The sequence below is a fragment of the Strongylocentrotus purpuratus genome, unplaced genomic scaffold (assembly GCF_000002235.5).
Source record: "Strongylocentrotus purpuratus isolate Spur 01 unplaced genomic scaffold, Spur_5.0 spur5_scaffold_21, whole genome shotgun sequence".
NCBI classification, from domain to species: Eukaryota; Metazoa; Echinodermata; class Echinoidea; order Camarodonta; family Strongylocentrotidae; genus Strongylocentrotus; species Strongylocentrotus purpuratus.
Genome location: NW_022145607.1, coordinates 31,113,409 through 31,125,868, shown reverse-complemented (window position 1 = coordinate 31,125,868; position 12,460 = coordinate 31,113,409).

Here is a 12,460-nt window from a genome sequence, read left to right as displayed (position 1 = left end):
TGTAAATATCTTGATTATATCTATATGATGCAAGTAATATGAAAAAAACATGGTCATACTTATTGTGGCCAAGTAGGCCTACCGTTGTACGTAATAGTCTACGTCGTATTTAGTGTTATAAGTTGCATTTCAATTGAGACATATAAAATCCGCTATGTTTACATCGTTTGACGATTTAATTGCTTTAAATGTCACTTGCTTTTGTTAAATTTTTAAAATCTTGTTTTTTGTTTTTTTTATACCAACAATATCGGCAGAAGTTGATAAGCTGTGGGTAAGCGTAAAGTCTTGTTCACATATCATAATATGGCGTCGTAAACCGCCTCAAAAAATCGAGAAAAAAAAGGTGTAAATGAGTTATAACTGTGTACTTCCGTGTATTCACTGAGCTCTGTGTTAATACAAAAATACAGACTAGAGTCTATACGTCATCGCCTTTTTTACACTGAACATGTACACTCGGAACTGCAAAACACAAAATAATAATATTGACTTTGTTAAATTTGGAGGAGTGGGGGATTTTAATGTTGTATTTCGGAGACGAACAAACAATAGACAATGGAACACGTGCCCACTCCTACCAGATCTAGAGCCATGCACTCATTGTGACCTGGAGGCCGTGAACTGCCGTGCCAGAGTCTGTGTTGAGAACTGGATGAGACTAGTGTAGTGACCCGAAAGAAATGGGAGGCGAACACAATGCATTTCATATTAGGGGAAGTCCCATTCGCCTCTGGCACATGCATTTAAATACAATGACGTTGTAAAGACCTGACAATAATTACCTGAAAATGCACCTGTCTGTGGCACGAAGGCTAGACTCTAATTTGTAACTTTTTTAGGAAGTAATTCATCATGTTAAAGCAAACGGCGCGTTCACCATATTATTTTTTAATGTCCATTATTTTTAAATCTGTTAATTCACTCCCTCTCCTTCTTCTTAATACTTCTACTAGTTAGCATGCAATAGGAGTAGCAGCAGTAGTATCAGTAGTATTAGCAGTATAGTAGATCTAACTTACTCTAGAACTTGGTGTACTATCACGGTATGGTGTGTAAAATAACATTCTCTGGCCCGCCGGAGTTATATTTTGCAGAGGGGTTTTCCGAAGCGCGATCACGAGTGAATATATAACGTTGTCTTACACCCCTTTTACCAGTCAATATAATATATTAGATAGCCTTGATTAAGACTAGATAAATCTACTCATCCACATGTAGATCTAAACCGATATCTAACGTTAGATCTACGTTAGATTTCGGAAAAACGGAATAAAGTTGTCTACTCACCCAATTGTATATCCATTTATTGCGAGACTTGTCACTGTTTCCCCAAAAAAATCCAATTCAAAGTCACAAACAGCTGTTCAACAAATACGAACGCCACATTTTTTCACAAGCTAGCCTAGGGTGCGGTTTTCGTCCAGACTCTAGACCTAGAATTAGATCTAGATCTAGATCTACTTGTCAATCTTCACACTGATGAAAATGATACTGCACAACCTTTTTCAGGTCAAAATCAAGTTTGTTTGACACAAAATTCATAGTTTGACATTGAGGCGAAGACTGTGAATTTGGCCCTGTGAATTTGTTCCTGTCAGTGACTTGTTGGGGTTGTGGACTTCGAGCTCACCGCTAGTCTCTGACTCTAGTTCTACTCCTACTCCTAGTCCTAGTTCTACATTGTAGATCTACGAGTTGAACTTGATGTCGAGGCTGAGCTGAAACGTCAGGCGTATATCTCACGTTAGTTACAGGACTCAATGATGGCCTAGTTATTGTACATTGTGGTCATGATGGTGGATCAGATCTTTGAGTCGAACCAGGTCCAGGACCAAATCTAGAACTAGGTCTAGATCTTGGACCAGAAAGCCTTAATTTAGTTCCAGAATCTATGATTTGGTGGCATTTCTCTGACAAGCACAAGCTCATTTGCCTTTTCAACTTTTGTGTCCCTTTGCAACTCGAGAGTAATGTTTAAGACTGTTCTTACGTTTATGTCCAGGGACACACAACTTGCAAGTTTGATATGCCTTGCTTCAAACCCGTTCTCAGTAAAAATGTAGTGAATGTTATTATAGCTCTAAGCTAAGGCAGTGGTTCGTGTAGATTCTGGACGCGTTAGCTTCAATGATACTGTGATAGTGTAGAAAAATTCCTTTTTTATTGTAAACCAAAGTATTTAGAGATACCGTACTATGGATTGCGTGTGAAAGTTGTAAACATTTAGTCATAGACCGCATCACTGATAAGGTCTTGTTGCAGCTAGTAGTATACATTCGCTGAGTTCATGTAGTTCCACCAATCTTAATACTTTGTTTACCTTTTAAAAGATGAATCAGATGCAGAATGTTTTTTTAATTATGTGTTGGAAAATACTTTGTATTTGCAGGTAAATTATATGTTTGTTATAGTTTGCAAGATAAAAAGTGGATGAATATGTTGGACCTTGGTCAAGAGTGAGGGGTATAATGAGAGATGGTCATGCTGAAGGTGTCATTTATACGAGGAAGGTCGGGAGGTTCCGAATCCGAGGTAAGGAGAGAATTGTAGTGAATCTACTGTATTTTCGAGTTATGTACATTCTAAATCATATGTGATTAAGTATCAACTTTGAAATTGTGAATTTCCTATAGCCATAAGTGTACTATTATATAAATGTATGAAGATTGAAAGTTTGCTGCATTATGATACGAGTGGCTAAAAGTGAAAATGTATTGTTCGTGCAACGCACACTTGCTGCACACAGACAATGGATTTCGCTCTATGAGTGGTTGTGTGTGTGTTGGGTTTTTACAGACGTGTATCAATCAGATATGATTATTTACGTCTGGGGACCGAACTTTAAACGTCACCATCCGAAAGACTTGACTCAGTTTCGAACCTACGTCCTCGGCTGAATCAGTTTGTAAATTGTAACTTCCATTGTTACCTGGATTACAGGCGCACGCCACATCGACCAGTGTGAGTTTGCTCACGTGTATAGAAAGTTTTACTCTTTAAATAGGCAGTTGAGTTATGTAATATTATGGCCGTAGATCAATTAAGGGAATTCTGTAATAATATGAGAGCTTTCTAACATAATATTAAGGGATTATATTACATGTAAATGAGTCTGGGATGTCAAGTTTAAAGTGATTAAGTTACAGGGTGGAAAGTGAAGCACATTGGATGATGACGACAAGTCTAGGTGTAAGGTGTCAGACCTTATTTGGTCAGAAACAGTTCATGAGTATTGCACAATATATGTTTTTGATATTTACAATTATATTAAATACAATAATATTATCATTAGAGATATGTTTGGGTTGGTTTAGAAGAGGATGGATAATTGCAAGTAGTATTGGCTAAATGACCACTACTAAATGATTGATAGGCCTATAGGGGTCGGCAGTATTAGAGACCTGTGTTCAGTGATTCCTAGCAGTTATCCGTACGAATTGAGTTGTTGAGCTGGATCGGCAAAGCTGTGGATACTCCAGGTATGATTTAGTCTTGTATGTGAATATGTTGGTAAAAAACAAAGATTATGTTAGTAGTTTTGTTTGATGTAAGGAAAGTTAAGTAGCTTATTATCATTTTTACATAAATGTCGATATACACATGTAGTCGTTAACTATTTTGTATGATCGCTCACTACTATGAGTATGAGTCATCGTTAGTAGTCACATTATCATTCTTTCCATTGTTGTTTCATCATATATCTTTGCAGTAGACGCACATTGTCGTTCTGTGATTAGATTACAGAGAATGATAAACTATCGAATTCTTAGTTATACGAGAAGTATATCCGGAATATCGATTATGTCACTATACCCAATACCAATTACACCGTATGATGGTTCTTCATTATCATCACTTCATCAGTTATTCAAGTTCAGGCTACATTGTGATTATTGAGTATTTTATCTGAAACGACTTTTAAGACTTGTGTTTTTGTGGATGCACAAAATACATTTCAGATACTGTAGTTTACAGTTATATAATATAACTGTAAACTACAGTGAACAACAAATCATTTCAATTAAAAAATGGTTTTATCATAGCAGAAACATGGTTCATACAAATACAATTTTACATGAAGGACATCCTTGGCTGGAATATTCATGTTTACATGTTCGGCACAATAGATAATACTTTTAAATATGTACATGTAAAAAACTAGCAATATCAAAAATAAAACTTAGATTCTGTAACTAAAATCCATAAACACATTGCACAAGTTTCCAGAAATACAGCTGTAATTGTTTACAAATGTCCTATATAGGTCAATACAAGCATGATAAAAAGATTAAAATAGGTACATTTTAAACAGCCTGCTTGGGGGAGGAGACAAGCACTTAGTATACCTGCAATAACAATAAAAGTACAAAATAAAACAATTGTTTGTTCAACTTTTATGGAGTATGTCAACTAGAAATGTCAGTAGGCTATATTCAAATCTTTTTGTTTTGAATTGAAATTGTTGATGAATAGGAATACGGCGAAGAGTGATATTAGTGTTTTTTTTTCTTAGGTAACCAGGTCTGACAAAAAGACTGATTTGAAAGGGATTTTGCGAATTTTCTACAAAGTGCTAGTCTCCTCTCCTCAAGAGTTGGTAAATTGCATACTTGACATGCATTAGAATAGGTAATGTAACTAGGCCCTAAAATAATCTTAAATACTCTACGTTGTATTTTTTCAAGATTATTATTTTGTTCTATTGTAAGACTGCTATGGAACGCTGGAGCAAAATATTCTAAAATTGGTCGTATATAACCTACGTATATGGTCACTAAATCCTTAAAAGGTAAATTGAATTTCTTAAGTTTCCTCAACATGTACAGTTTTCTATTGCACTTTTTGACTAAATCATTGACATGTACATTCCATTTTAAATCAGATTGTATAATTACTCCAAGAATTTTGAGAGTTTGTACAGTGCATAGAGTAGAGTCATTAATGTTAAGAACTTCAGGAGGAGCAGGATTTTTCATAAAAGTAACCTGCAGGGTAAAACACTTCAAAGGATTGAGTGACATATTGTTTGGTTGAGACCAGTATTGCACAGAGTTAAGTATGGGTTGTAATTGTGAAACGTCTGTTGATTTACGACATTGTACTAAAGATAAATCATCAACATATTTGAAGTAATGTATAGGAATATTTTCACATAAATCATTAACCATAATTGAGAACAGAATTGGGCCAAGGCGTGTCCCTTGGGGAACACCGGCATGACAAAATTTAATATCAGACCGAGTTCCATTAAATAATGTACTTTGTTTACGACATTCTAAAAAACTTATGATCCAACTTATTATCCAAGGTCTTATGTGCATATTAACCATTTTTTTCAATTAGAATATTGTGATCCAAGCGATCAAAAGCCTTTTTAAAATCTGTACATACAATAGTTGATATAGACCTGTTGTTTTCTGCATGTTTATAAAGATGATTGGGGGGGGGGGGTAGTGAGCACATTTTTTTTTTTTTTGGTCCTCGTAAATTTTCACCCCCCCCCCCCCCCCTAGATCCGCCACTGATGCATATTATAATCAGTGATCTAATATTGATGCATTGTCTTTTTGTTTTGTATTTGCAGGGGTTTTCTGTTGTTCTTATTCTACCTGATAAAGTCAACTCATCATCCTATTTGTTTGACTTCATGGTGTTCGATCTGCGTCCTGGCACCCCCCCCCCCCCATAAGCTAGACTACGACAATAATGGTCTTCATTTTGTTCCTCAAAGTGTTTTTGCCAACAACCTGATGATCATACCACGGCACACTTTGTTGTTCTAGTTCTACTGACCCACACGCGTACACAGAATGGGAGTTTTGGGGGTTAACCCCCCCCCCCCCCCTCCTCAATTTGTTTTTCTTCATTTTTATCATTTCAAAGTAGTGGCCCTTAACCCCCTCCTCCCTCCCCCCCCCCCCCCCCCCCCCACTGAGATAAATATCGGTCGGCGCGATTGTCAATTTTTTTTTGGGGGGGGGGAAATAAATTATTGCTCACTCCCCCCCCCCCCCCCCCCCCCACTCCCCCCTCCCCTCACTTCCTTGCTTTATAGAGGCTCCTTGTGTGTTGTTGCACCCTTTCCCCCAGCTTTGAGCTTAAATTATGGAGGACTGCAACAAACATGTCATTCGCACGTTTAAATGCTCCACTGTTTACCGTCGATTGACTTTGGTTTAAGAAAGTGTTTCTTGAGGCCATAGCGTATTGTGATCGTGAATCTCTTTGCGTAAGTTCGCAATTTCCTCGCTGCACCTCTGCATAGAATGATCGAAGGCAATCGCATAATTCTTGCTCGGAGAATTGAATTCCCTCCCAACTTTACGAAGTCAAGAGACTTTGCCCTGCAGTAGCAGCCAAATATATCCTTTGCTTGTTTACTTTCAGCACATTGGTAGATTTAGAATCCTTGTTGTGTTTCGTAACATTTTTTGTACGATTTCTTCACATTTAGTCCATTCTTATCACTTTACTTACCACCGGATAAAACCGGTAAGTCTGCATAGTCTTTTTGTTCATATCGTGAGACCAACAATAGCAAAGTCAAGCGTAAAATTGTATTGGTGAACACAATGCTTATGCACAAGGGGGAATTTCCATTCGCCTCTGGTCCATGTATTTACAATGACGTCATAAAGGGTTGACCTGAAAATGCACCCGTCTATGGCACGTAGCCTAAACATACTGAGTGAGCTATTTATATTGAATTTGTACTTAATTTAGGAAGCGTTTCTTTATATTAAAGCAAATATATTTTTAATACGGACAAGGGAGTTCCCCATATTCTATTTAGGTGTCCATTGCCATTCTTTAATCTTTCGATTCTCCCCCTCTCTATCTCCTTCTTATCTTCATCTTATTTCTACTATTGGTAGAAGTAGCAGTAGTAATAGTAGTAGTAGTTGTAGTAGTAGTAGTAGTAGTAGTAGTAGTGGGAGAAGTAGTAGTAGAAGCAGTAGTAGTAGAAGTATGAGTAGTATTAGTAGTTGTGTTACTATCACGAGCACTATAACATAGCATACTACCACCACCACCACTAATAATAATAATTGTAATTATAATAATATTAATAATAATGATAACTTAATAGTGATGTGATGATGGTGATCGATGATGGTGATGATGATAATTTGGTGGTGATAATACTGTAAATGTATACCTCTGATATTGTATTTTACATTTAATTTAAAAAATGAAAACATCGTCTTTTCCTAGATTTCTGTCTCTTCTCCCTTTCTCTTTCTCTCCTCCACTGTTTTCATTAATCTTCCCCAACTGTCTTCTCCACGTTCTCAAACTCTATTCGACTGCTGTCTCCTCTTTCTTTCTGTTCCCCACTTTTCGATATTTCTCTCTTTCACACGTATATGCACACACACATACTCCCACACATTTGGGTGTCATTTTCTGTCTATACTGTATCGCTCTCAAGTTCCCTTCCAATCTGTCGATCAATCTCTCACCCTCCTTTATTCAATGTCTCCACTGCTTTCATTACCCTTCCCCCATCTCTCTTCTCCACGTTCTCAAACTCTATTCGACTACTTTTCGCTTTCTTTCTGTTACCCGCTTTTCAATCTCTCTCTCTCTCACACACAAACACACACACACACACACACACAAAATCACACACAAACGCACTCCCACACATATGCATATGCATTTTTTTCTCTCTATACTGTATTTCTAAAGTTTCTCAATCAATCTCTCACATCCTTTATTAGATGTCTATTAAGATACACTAAAAAATAAGCACAGGGAACTCAACTCATAATTTTGTATCACACATGGCTGTGTATATCCATGATTCAAACAGATTCTGGGGGAGCATTAATTTACAAGCACGATAACTTGAATTCGATATAATGCTCCAACCGTACATTTAACTTATCTTAAAATACTGCAAAAATAGTTCATCATTGAAGAAGAAAAAAAAGACTGTTGATACAATATCAACACGCAGGCATGCAATACATGCAAACATGATAATATAAAGTTTTCTTTTTCTATCTTTGTTCTTATGTACGCTATCGACTCGATAACTTTCAGTAGGTATATACAATGAAAAAAGGTAAGAAAAGGTGTAAATTTACAATGGAGACCAGGAAACTTAAGAAATGTCAAGCATTATTTACAGTTCGCTTTTCATCCATGCACACTTTGTGGGAAACATACATATATATATATATATATATATTTACATGTAAAATAAAAGTCATTCATGTCTTAAGAGTCCAAGATAACGATTTCTAATTTTCATCCAGGAGTCTGGAATTGTAATATCTTTTTGATAAACATTGAGAAAAGGAAATATATAAAAATGAACAAAACGTGAAAAGTTAACTGAGCCAAGCAAATAAAGCTATGGATCCAACTGCAGTCCATGTTTTTCTTCAAAATACATACGCAGGCAATACTGAGTGGTAAAACAAGAACACAAAAATAAAAATAAAAATACAATAGCAGAGCAAAGACAAAAACTAATGGCAACTTAGCTGGACAAAGAAAATGTGTAAATATTCATTGATGTGGAAGTTAGAATAGGTTCCCCTCTTACTCAAATTGATTTCATCTTTCATCGGATCAAACGCAGTGCAATATTGCATTTTCAAAACTTGGTTACTACATATTCATGCAATGACAACTACTCATGTTGTGGTATTTGTCTCATAAAATGTTGCTGATAAACTGTGCTGATACATATGCATGCAACATACATTTACATAATATTGGCTGCCCATGAGTGGTATATCAGAAATATCGCACAAGTTTGAAGAAGAGTGCGATTTTCAAGCTAGCTGAATGCAACATATATCTGATATACAATACCACAAAAGCGAGCCAAAATTATTGTTATTATACATACAAATTCAATGAAATATATCAACAGTGAAATTTACTGTGGGTGCAAGCAATGGAAGCCAGCAGCCAGCGCTGCTTGTGAATAAATACTCTTGCGCATGCGCAGGATTGAATATTATGAGAAAATCACACTCAATGGAGTAACATAATATATGGAGGAAAAGTAACATGCTAACAACTCTGAACTTGATTAAACAATGGGAATCAAATACATGTATGAATAGAATAATAATCATGATTATTCAATGCATTTTCATAAATTTTTGTGATTTGCAAGTGCATGTGACCAGAAGTGACAGTTTTAATTACAGAAGATAGGCAATTCATGTGGTAATAGAACGATATAATATCTTTGTAATTTTTTTCCAGGACAGTAATTATTGTTTTCTAACTGATTGACATGACAATTGCATGGTCAGGGCGATACACTTATACCATTCCATTCCCAGGAGCACAATCCATGCATTGATAACAAAAGAATACAATGATGCAAGCTATAATATGAAAAGAAACCTTCAGCTAATGTCTGGGTAAGACCAAAAAATGGTTCCTGTACAAGGCTCTTCTCACTGTTTATCACACGAAAGTATGAAAAATGACCATGGTTTCTTATCACTTCTTGCACAGTTAAGGCTCAAATATTAGGATGTTGGTGTCACAACCTGCAAAAAATATCTAGTGATTTTTTTTATATTTGAACCAAACTGAAAGAATGTGTTCTGCATTGTTAAAGGCATTTGTTTTTAAAACAGAGGAGTTGTTTAGACTATGAAACTTTTCTATAAAAAGTGTACATTTTTCCATGTAAAATTGCCCAGACAATAACAATTAAGCCTAGCACCCACTTTGATCAATGAAAGGACTGAAAAATTAAGATAAATGAATAGTAAATTATTGGATTCTTACACAGCAAATATTAGTATTTCTCAACACACTTAAGTGATATCTTTTCTATTTATACTTCATTTGTTTGTGTTAAAGTTGCTTTTATCCAAACAGGAAAAGCAAGGTTACCAATTTCCCCAAATATTTTAGAATCTATTAATTCTTGCTTGTTTTCTATTTCAATATGTTTTAAATTCTACTAATATAAACAAAAATATGAAAATGAGTAAAACTGGATTGATCAGGAAAATTACTGAAGACGTTTGGAAGTTCTTCCTCTAATAATTGTTATCAATGTAAACAACGCAAAGCAATGTAGCTACGCTGACGTTTCTTATTTTCAGAATTTCTACCCAATTCAATAATGCATGAATTTACTGTCTAAATACAGTTACATGAATTTACATTACAGATGTAAATATTAATTCTTTTTATTTCAAAACATTTTCAATTAAATCAAATTACATGAACTAAAAATTTAACTTTCCATATAGATTATTTCTATAATCAACTGTGTGATTTACAAATTTATAAAAAATTAAATTTATATCAGCTATGACTTGGATAAAGCTCCAATTTCTTTGACTCTATTTCAGTTGATTTCAGATATTTCAATTCCATGCCAGAGACACATGATTATAAGACACACTTTCATTACTAACTGGACTATATACATGAACATGTAAATATCATTCTAACCTTAATTCGTGCATCTCAGCAATAGATATCTAAGGCATGAACAGTTTATTTCAAGAGTGACCAAGCTAACACAATCTTTTATAGTATTTCAATTAATCAGTGCTTAGGTTTTCATGATTTTAGAATGTGTGAGTCTTACCAAGTTTTCTGTAATAACATGATCTCAACACATTTCTCTTGATTTAACAGTTATTGGTTTCAATTTCTCTGTTTTATATCTTTATGTTCTCGTTACAAAACTGATACAATCTGCTAATAAACAAAGATTCAGACATTAATCCTTCTGCCAATAACACATCGAAATTGAAGTTTCTGGAGATGTGTGAAAGATTCTCAAGTATTCCTAGTAAAACTACAAGTTACAGTCAAACCTGTCTATAGCGACCACCCAAGGGAAACACAAAAAGTGGCCTTTGTAGACAGGTGGTCTTTGTAGACAGGTTCCTTTAATACATGATTCAATGAGAAACCATTTTCAAGGGAAACAACAAATGTGGCCTTTGTAGACAGGTGGTCTTTGTAGACAGGTGGTCACTAAAGCAGGTTTGACTGTATTTGCAATAATTGCCTGTAAAACTATGGGTGAGTTGCAAGTTTTCTATGAAACCTGCAAGTAATTTGTAATTATTCCCTGTTAAAACTACACATAGTTTGTAAGTATTCCCTGTAAAACCACAAGTGATTTGTAATTATTCATAGTAAAACTACGAGTGATTTGTAATTATTCATAGTAAAACTACAAGTGGTTTTATTCATAGTAAATCTACATGGTGATTTGCAAGTATTCCTAATAAATCTACAAGTGATTTCTTAGTATTCCAAGTAAATCTACAAGTGATTTCTTAGTATTCCAAGTAAATCTACAAGTGATTTCTTAGTATTCCAAGTAAATCTACAAGTGATTTCTTGGTATTCCAAGTAAATCTACAAGTGATTTCTTAGTATTCCAAGTAAATCTACAAGTGATTTCTTAGTATTCCAAGTAAATCTACAAGTGATTTCTAAGTATTCCAAGTAAATCTACAAGTGATTTCTTAGTATTCCAAGTAATACTACAAGTGATTTGCAAGTATTCCCTGTAAAACTACATGTAATTTGCAAGTATTTCTCTATAAAACTACAAGTATCAGAACAAATGTTTGCTGTATATTAACCAAGCCAACGATTCAAATATGCAATGGAAAACGAGAGAAACCAATCCCTGTCCGAATGTTACTGAAAATGCATTTCACTACATAAAATATCACATATTTACTACACATGAAAAATGGTCCTTTAGAATACATTGAATTTGCATAGCCCTTGTCCCTCATAGAGAAGCAACTTCACACATAAAAGTAATTTATTACTTAAATTCAGCCTTGTATCATAATTATGTCATCTACAGTGAAATAATCTGCTTATAGGAGTCTGAATATCTCTGACCCGACTACTAGAAGAGCCTCTTGTTAAAAAATGCCGTTCATAATCTTGCAAGAGACCACAGGAGAGATAGAATATTCTGCATCTACACCACTGTTGTCCATCGAAAGTGCGACATTGTATAATAATTGAAATGGAAGCCGTTTCAAAACAAGTTTACCCAATAAGCATGCTCTCTTTCCCTCTTCTTAGAATGAACTATGTACATGTACTCACTTTGAAAAGATGCCTCACACACTCACTTTCCCCCATTCTCTGTTCCCCCCCCCCCCCCCACCCCCAACACTTTATCTCCCTCTCCCCCCCCCCCCCCTTCCTCCTTTTCTTTTCTCACTCACTCATTCACTCTCACTCTCTCTCTCTCTCTCTCTCTGTATTTTCAATATATTTCTAACAACTTGGCGACAGAAAGGCAAGACTAAGGTTTCATAATATTCATGGAGAAACAACAAGGGGCGACTTGGTCTCGTCCCCACATAAATTCATTATATCTTTGGCTTGATACTGAAGTCACTTTATAGACAAAGAGTGCAAGTTTGATATATCGGTACTACCAAAGTATCCACGTATTTAACCATCATCGAAGACT